Here is a 7,919-nt window from a genome sequence, read left to right as displayed (position 1 = left end):
GAGTAAGTCGGCGAACTTGAGACAAAGGGCCCGAGTAATCCTACTTGAAGTGCTACTCTGGATCGTTCGGTACGAGTCGCTTCAAATTCTTTCATTCGATTTGCTCGATAGCTCTTTACTTTATATTGTTTATAGCGTTGTTTATGACGACGGGTTTGTTCGTAGTAAGATAATTTCCATATAAAATAGCTTATTTTATACCGTTTATGGTGTATATTTATTTAACATTTATTATTTTATTTTACCGTATTTATACGTATGTTACGTATACGTATGTTACTAGTCCAGAGGGTGGATCTACCAGTTATCTGTCCGATAGCTGGTTGGAATCACTACGGGTACGCGACCCCGGACTGCTCTAGCTACTAGTGTCACATTCCTGTATCTTCCGTGATCTCAGTATCCTCACCCCTCTCCTTGATACGTTGTTTCCCAAAATTATCCCAACGTCACGCCAAAGAAGAAGGAAAACTAATATTAAACCCGGAGCGGTGCCTCCGTTTAGGCGTAAGCCAGTCACCTGCGGCCAAACCAGCACCACACGTATTGACTCGTCATTCCTGCGGATCCTGCTGGGGAGGAGGAGAGGGTGGCATGGGTACTGGGCAAGCCCGTGTTGCCATAAAGTCGCCCGGGCCCAGGCGTAGCAGCATCCACGGAGAGGACACTTCGCTCACCTGTCTTGCAGGTGGAAAACAACACGGAGAGTGGCAGTCACCGGTTATAAGTAAGCACGAATAGGCGTAATTGCGGACGCCAGGGGCCACTCTTGACAGTAGGAGGATCCATCGTAGATCCATTGATCAGTTACCGCCTGCTTTAAGTCGGGCAGCCCCCGATCAATAAGGTACTGATCCGCCTCAGCGTTAACTTGTTCCGCCTGGGTGAACGGAACACAAGCCTTACAGCTAGACGTTGACGCTGTGACATTAACCACCTGCTCAAAGAAACAAAAATCTCAAAAGAATGGAAATGGAATGTCCGAACGATGAGGACAGGCTTCCCGAACACCTACGGAAGCTCCGATTGCGCCCAAAAACTGCGCAAAACTTACAGTATCGACGTGGAGCTCAAAAGGCTCAATATCGATATCGTAGCCTTACAAGAGACCAGAACTGAAGACGAAGGGTCTTTGCGTGAAGCAAACTACACTTTTTACTGGAAGGGCAAGAGTTCCTTGGAAACACGAGAGCATGGTGTAGGTTTCGCGGTTCGAAACCATCTCATCAACGCCATAGAGACACCTGTAGGCGTTTCCGAGCGGATTATGGTCTTGCGTCTAAACACAAAAAGCGGCTTTGTCACGCTAATTTCCGCTTACGCACCGACGCTTAGTTCAAAACCTGAGACCAAGGATCAATTCTACGGCCAGCTCGATGAGACAGTGCACAGGGTGAATCCAACTGACAGACTGCATATTTTGGGTGACTTTAATGCCCGCGTCGGTCAGGGTACATCAGCCTGGCCTGAATGCCTCGGTGCACACGGCATAGGCAAGCTTAACGACAACGGACAACGACTGTTGGAGTTTTGCTCAAGGCACCAGCTGTGTGTTACCAACACCTTTTTTAAAGGCAAAATGATGCGGAAAGTCTCGTGGATGCACCCTCGATCTAAACACTGGCACCAATTAGACCTTGCTCTAACAAGAAGGAGGGATCTACGGGAAACGCTCCACACGCGGGCGTTTCACAGTGCCGATTGCGACACCGATCACAGCCTCGTCGCTACTAAAGTCCGACTTGTCCCTAGAAGAGTCCATTCTTCCAAGCCACTCGGTCGAAAAAAGATAAATCTTTTCAAGACTCGTGACATGGAAGTAGTGGAGTCATTTGGGGAACTCGTCCGCGAAGAAGTTGCAACTTGGGATAGTACGGCATCAGCGCGAGTCGAATGGGAAAAAGTCAAGTCTCTTCTCACTGACACTGCAGGCAAGATTTTTGGCTATCAAAAGGCAAAATCTTACGACTGGTTTCAAGAAAACGAGAAGCACTTACTTCCCTTGATTGACTCGAAACGCCAAGCCGCTTTAAATTTTCGCCTTAACCCTTGCGATGCGACGCGTAAAGATCTCACGAAGGCAAAAGCCTCACTCCAGCGTAGCACGCGCTTCTTTGTAAATGCGTATTGGACAGAGCTTTGCCAAAGCATCCAAGCGTGCGCAAACGCGGGGGATATTGGCGGGGTGTACGCGGGCATCAAAAGAGCTCTTGGACCTACACCAAAAAAGACGGCACCTCTCAAGGAAACCGACGGTTCTGTTATAACAGACAGCACCCGTCAGATGGCAAGATGGGTAGAATACTACAAGGGGCTCTACTCGTGCCCAGTGGATATTCAGCCAGAAGCAATGGAGCTTGTCCCGAATCTGGCAACTTGGCACGAGCTAGACGTTGCACCCACAGTAGAGGAACTTTATCTGGCCGTCAAGAAGCTCAAATGTGGAAAGAGCCCCGGAAAAGACGATGTTGTCACCGAAGTCGTCAAGCTTGAGTGCCTCTTGCCCATCCTTCATAACCACCTGGCTAAGTGCTGGGAAGAAAACTACGTCCCTCAGGATATGCGAGATGCTAACATCGTCACTCTTTATAAAGGCAAAGGCGATCGTGGCGACTGCAACTGTTACCGCGGAATATCTCTTCTTAGCATCGTCGGTAAAGCCTTTGCCAGGGCCATTTTAGGCAGACTACAAAGGCTCGCCGACCGCGTATACCCTGAGGCACAATGTGGTTTTAGGTCCCAACGGTCAACTGTCGACATGATATTTTCACTCAGACAGCTACAAGAAAAGTGTAGGGAGCAACATACCCCCCTAGTCATTGCATTTGTAGACCTAAATAAGGCTTTTGACTCCGTGAGCAGAGAGGGGTTGTACTCGGTTCTTGTCAGAATTGGATGCCCCCCAAAACTCCTAAGGATAGTGCAATCGTTCCACGAAGGTATGGAAGTTACCGTCCTGCACAATGGCAACGCATCCACGCCATTCGACGTACGCCGTGGTGTTCGTCAAGGTTGTGCACTGGCCCCCACCTTGTTCGGAATATTCTTCTCAGTGCTTCTGAAGGTTGCTTTTGGAGATGAACAGCAAGGCGTCCACTTACACACGCGAACCGATGGTAGGCTGTACAACATCTCAATGCTCAAGTCCAAACGCTACAGGGAGGACCTATTTGTAGATAGTCTCCTCTTCGCTGACGACGCTGCCTTCGTTGCTCATGACCAAGCTTAACTCCAGAGTCTAATGGACAAATTTGCCAGAGCGTGCGACCTCTTTTCAATGTCCATAAACTGCAAGAAGACCGTTATTTTAGCGCAAGGATGTTTAGAGCAACCAGTCATCTTGCTTAATGGCGCACCTTTACAGGTGGTTAACAAATTTTGCTACCTTGGGTCGCATTTGTCGAGCAATCTCTCGCTTGATGCAGAGATCGACTTCCGCATCGGCAAAGCAGCCTCTACGTTCGGGAGGCTCTGTTCAAGGGCTTGGGATAACAGACACCTTACGGTAAAAACGAAAATGCTTGTTTACCAATCATGTGTCCTAAGCACACTCTTGTATGGAGCAGAAACGTGGACAACGTACGCAAAACAAGAACACCGACTAAACACATTTCACTTGCGCTGTCTTCGGAGCATTCTGGGAATCACATGGCAGGATCGCGTGACAAACGGGTCTGTTCTAGGCGAGGCACAGCTGCCTAGCATCATGGCCGTTCTCAAAAAAAACGGTTACGGTGGCTGGGACACGTGCATCGAATGGAGCAGACCCGTCTTCCAAGGCAAATACTACTGGGAGAGGTTGTGGATGCAAAGAGGTCTGTTGGGCGGCCTATGCTCCGTTACAAAGATTGCGCTAAGCGTGATATGGTTGCGTTTAACATCCCTAGCAATCGATGGGAGGAACTGGCAGAGGACCGTGCCAAATGGCGACGCCTTATTCACGAAGGTCAATCAAAGCATGACAATGACTGGTTTAAACTACTAAAAGAAAAACGCACTAGGCGTCATGAGCGGGCTTCAAACCCCCGCCCATCTGGGGGCGCATACACTTGTCGGAAGTGCGGCCGGAGGATCCTCTCTCGCATTGGTCTATTCAGTCATGAACGCAAGTGCCTTCGCGATGCCGCTTAAATCATCTGTCAAAGATGCAGAGGCCTATATATACGTATGTTACGTACTGCACCTCAGGGAGGATCGCTGACGCAGCACATAGCCGCGCAGTCGCCGCCGCGACCCAGTTAAGAGATAAAAACACCTAGCCGGGAAGTCGCCGCCGCGAGTCAACTCTGCACGTACCGACTAAATTAATCTAATAGATCAGCATTTTCAGCACTATATATTAGGATGGAATACGAACGGTCAGTATTGTTTCATAGGATTAAGTTTATATATAAGGTAGGATTCAATATTTGCATCCAGCATCGAGCAGTATTGTTTCTTAGGATTAAGATATATATAAGCTATGATTCAATATCTGCATCCAGCATCGAGCAGTATTGTATCTTAGGATTAAGTTAAATATAATATTTAGTGATTAATTAAAGTGTTAATAGAAACTTTGGTTTTTCTCAAACCCTCCGGCTATCATAAACGTAACTCGTATGTATTATTATTATATTATGAAGTGTTTACGTATTTTTATTAAGTTATTGCTATGCATGTGTATATAAATGACTATGACCTGGCTGTCCTCTTTACTGATCGGATGGGCTACGGCATCAGCTTGTCAAAACGCATTCGTTTACATGGTTCTCCACACATATTCCTCAGAACTCTCATCAAAGGATGACAGAGCCTCAAATATGGCGGCTAAAAATACAAATTGTTAAACAATTATTTCAATTTAAAAATCACCTGAAGATTGTTCACGAGCGACTCGTATATACGGTTATACTTGAAATTCAACGACTTATTGAAGCCGTTACTTAAACCGAAAAGAGTTTTAATATACTCTGCCGGTAATAAAAACATTTTTGTAATATAAAAGCGGAAAATTTAAACTGCTTTTACAGCGATGAATTAATTTTAGTGCAAATTTAATATGAACTGCTTTTGGTTAAAAAGGCCTAATGAAATAATCTTGAATAAGCCGAAATACGTGCGATTACTTGTGGAACAGGATCATTAATTTTAAATAAGCGAAGAGTTTTAAATAGTATTTCCGTAATTAGGGTAACATCTGATAAAAATGAAACCCTTAGTTCCGTATTTCTTGTAACAAATTTAGTTTATCATAACTGAAGTTATTATCGTTTTTTTGTTTTATTGTTGAATGTTAATAAAGTAAGTTATTAAGTCCTCATAGATATCCATAAAAAATGGGAGAAATTAAGTTATTATTTAATAAGTAATGGCACACACGCGAACTTTTACGGTTAATAATAAATAACTCATGCTCCTATAAGCGTAAATGCCGGATATCTTTTTTCCCTCATTTAGTTTCTCCATTTGTTTTGTTTTTCTCTCGTTATAACAAATACGTGCGATTATTTTCGCTCACACACACGCTTCCTGTGACAAATTTAAGGCAATTACACCGTGGTTCACCGCCAACTGTGGGGTCGATGTTAAATGGCTTACGCCTGCAATTACGCTGCCTTAGATAATAATAATAATAATAATGACCTCAAGACCGATTTCGGCCACGGCAGCTAATCTCAAGAGAGATTAGCCAACTAGGCAGGAGATATTATAGTGCACAAGTGTGTGCGCAAACACAGGTGCACTCTCTGTCCCCTAACTCTCATATTCCGATGGAACGGCAATCCGACGCAACCGGTTCAGGCGCAGGACCAACGGCTTTACATGCATGCATTGGAAAGGTGTACACTTCCGTGCCTCAGCACGGAAGTGTACACATTTCAGACTCCTACTCCTACTGAGAATTTTCTGACAGAAAAACCCGATAACTTTTTATCGGCCTGACCTGGAAATTGAACCCAGGACCTCCGGGTCTGCGACCTTACATCAAGCCAGTAGACAAGGCTGTCTTGGGTACTCACTATTCAAACCGAAACAAAGTTATATATTTTACTGTATATTTTTTTCACAGACAAAATCATAATCTAATTTTTAAGAATTACTCATGACAATAAATTAGTCATGTGCTCATACAAGTTTTCATTCTAAATATACTAATATTATATTATACTTTCGCATTTATAATATGAAGTACTTAAGGCCCTAAGTAAATATGTGGCAGAGAGTGGTTCGTGAAGGAAGCGCTTGGAGGAGCAAATTTGAACAGGTCTCAAAGTAACCGTGCGGCAACAGATCAAATCAAAATATACTTATTCAAGTAGTCTTTACAATTTTGAATCACCGTTTTAATGGATTACATTAAATGTAAAGCTATCGCCTGTTCGAAATGTCGATTCTACCGAGAAGAACCGGCAAGTAGCTCAGTAGTTACTCTTTTCCAACATTTCATATACAAAGTTATGTCAATAAATTTTAATTAAATTCATGTATATTCTGCCTGAAAGTCAACAAGTACTAACTATAAGCTTTTTAATCATCTATAAAATCTCATCCACATCGGACAACGTTAGATCAATAGGGTGCGAAGAACTAGAACGCAAAGCATGAGAGTTACATACTACAGTGTGTGTATACACTATTATATATGACTATATCAAAAAATGACTGCTATGTTGATTGTATATTTCTTGTAAATAAACCAATAAGTAATTATATCTAGTACTAGTATTTAAGTCAAAAAAGGGCGAGGACGCTTATCCTGTGCTGATTTAATAATAAATTATTTTAAAGAATCTAAGCGAGGTGTCAGTAAATAAGATGTCTTTACACACAAATATAAGTTTAATCTTGACATCTATTCTCTAAATTAGAAAATGTCAGTAAGTCCGGTATGGTCTAGTGGCTAGGGTACCTGGCTCTCACCCAGGAGGCTCGGGTTCGATTCCCGGTTCCGGAATACATATACGTACATATTTTAATATTATTATTATTTGAAATTGTCATTTCTTGTTGATAGTTAAAATATTGATTTTTTTTTTGTTTTGCAAGCATTTTCCACTGAAGAGTCCAGAAAACTGACTTTCCGCCGACGTCAATAAACTAGGTGTATCTAAAAAAGAATTTCATAATAACATATTACAATTACAAAATTGTCCTATCGAATATCGACGTCTATGACCGCCTAGAAACGATATCATTAAGTATAAATTATATTTCTTCTTATTAATTTTTAGTTTTTAAACAAAAATGTAAAAACGACACACGATACTAATATGTATCGTGTAGCAACTATCGCTGATACAGTAGGTATCTCTGAGAAAACAAAAAGCAAACGATATAAAATATACAAAATACATTCAACAGAGTAATCGTACTTAATCGTGCGTACTTATTGAGCATCGTTAGCCTTTGCGATTGGAATTGTACGATTGAAGAGCAGATCAAAGAGCAGCTGACCGTTTGTCATGTTTATTGCATTCCTCGGAGCTGCGCTGCATTCGAAAGTTTGGTCTGATTGTGATTAGTGTACTCAAAGAGTTCGTACTGTGTGAAATAAATTCCTTATATTTTTTAAATGTTATAATATCAAAATTTAGATTATATTAAGCGGTCCCAACGGTTCGGAATGTAGATTCTACTCAGAGAAAACGTCATGAAACTTTGCAGAAATTCTTGTCTACCAATTAAATACAACTGTTTGGTTAATAAGCTGCAGGATATACTGTCTTAAAATAAAAAAATACTAACTCCTCGGTTTTTATCATTTATATAATCTTGTGCAGAGTTTTTTTTTGTAACGATTCATTAGTTTATGTTAAATATAATTGTTGGTAGACTCCAAATCATAATCTAACGTATATAATTGTAAGTAATATCTCCCTCTACGTCTGGGACGCTTGGCAGATGTCAAACATCGAGTTAAATAAATTTAATAAAAT

General features: G+C 42.2%; 1 non-coding gene across 1 annotated transcript; it reads left to right on the top strand.

Annotated features, from left to right (window-relative positions):
• Positions 1-6,865: 6,865 nt before the first annotated feature.
• On the top strand, positions 6,866-6,937 carry Trnae-cuc (transfer RNA glutamic acid (anticodon CUC)). Its single transcript has one exon. It is a non-coding gene; the product is annotated as a tRNA-Glu (tRNA).
• The last annotated feature ends 982 nt before the right edge of the window (positions 6,938-7,919 follow it).

Source organism: Nymphalis io, chromosome 15 (assembly GCF_905147045.1).
Source record: "Nymphalis io chromosome 15, ilAglIoxx1.1, whole genome shotgun sequence".
Taxonomy (NCBI): Eukaryota; Metazoa; Arthropoda; class Insecta; order Lepidoptera; family Nymphalidae; genus Nymphalis; species Nymphalis io.
The sequence above is the reverse complement of the archived record's forward strand: the minus strand, read 5'-3'. Positions and strand labels throughout refer to the sequence as shown.